Source organism: Cucurbita moschata, unplaced genomic scaffold (genome assembly GCF_002738365.1).
Source record: "Cucurbita moschata cultivar Rifu unplaced genomic scaffold, Cmos_1.0 Cmo_Scf00010, whole genome shotgun sequence".
Classification (NCBI taxonomy): domain Eukaryota; kingdom Viridiplantae; phylum Streptophyta; class Magnoliopsida; order Cucurbitales; family Cucurbitaceae; genus Cucurbita; species Cucurbita moschata.
In genome coordinates this window covers 1,702,618-1,703,784 of record NW_019268526.1, presented here as the reverse complement: position 1 = coordinate 1,703,784, position 1,167 = coordinate 1,702,618, and positions in this window count along the sequence as shown.

Sequence of the window (1,167 nt, the reverse complement as noted above, 5' to 3'; positions counted from 1 at the left end):
AAGTTGTGAGCTTGAGGGTTTTTTCCTGCATAAGGATGATCAATAATATGGGGCAAGGCCGGTTGTCGTCCACTTACAATTTCGAAGGGACTCTTCCCTGTAGATGAGCTGGTTTGGCAGTTGAAGCAAAATTGGGCGACGTCCAACAATTGTATCCAGTTCTTTTGGCGAGCGTCGACGAAGTGACGTAAGTATTCTTCGAGCAAGCAATTGAACCGTTCTGTCTGTCCATCGGTCTGAGGGTGATAACTCGAGGAGATGTTCAAGGTTGTTCCCAAGAAAGCGAATAACTCAGTCCAGAACGTCCCAATGAATCTGCCATCCCTATCACTGATGATGCTCGACGGGATGCCCCATAACTTTACAACGTGTTTGAAAAACAGTTGGGCTGTGAGTTCCGCCGAGCATAATTTGGGAGTGGGGATGAATGTCGCATATTTGGAGAATCGGTCTACAATAACCAAGATGGCGTCATATTCCCCGACCTTTGGGAGGTGCGTTATGAAGTCCAGAGATACACTTTCCCAGGGTCTCGTTGGCACAGGTAGAGGTTCCAAGAGTCCAGAGACTTTGGCTTTCTCGACCTTATCCTGTTGGCAGATGAGGCACGTCTTGGTGTATTGCATGATGTCGTCTCGCATGTTTGGCCAGAAGTACCCCTTCTTTATTAGGGCGTATGTTCTTTGCCACCCAGGATGTCCGGCCCACAAGGTATCATGACATTCTTGAATGAGCTTCTTCCTCAGTTCCCCCATTCTTGGGACGTACAATCTGTTTCCTTTGGTTATCAAGAGGTCCCCCTCAACCCAAAACTGCCGTGTCTTTCCAGCCTTAGCTAGTTCGACAACAGCTTTGGCCGATGGGTCTTTGTGTAAATGTTCCTTGATGATGTCGCGCATCGATCCATCGATCTTACTTGAGTGAATATGGGCTAACATGCACAGGGCCGCATGTTCGCCCTTCCGACTCAGCGCGTCGGCTGCTTGATTACTCTTCCCTGCTTTGTGTTCGAACTTGAAGTCGAACTCGGCCAACGACTCCTGCCACCGAGCCTGTTTTGCTGTTAACTTTGGTTGCTCAAAGAAGTGGCAAGTGGCGCTGTTATCCGTCTTCACTATGAACTGTGATCCTAAGAGATACTGTCTCCAGACTCGAAGGCAATGGACT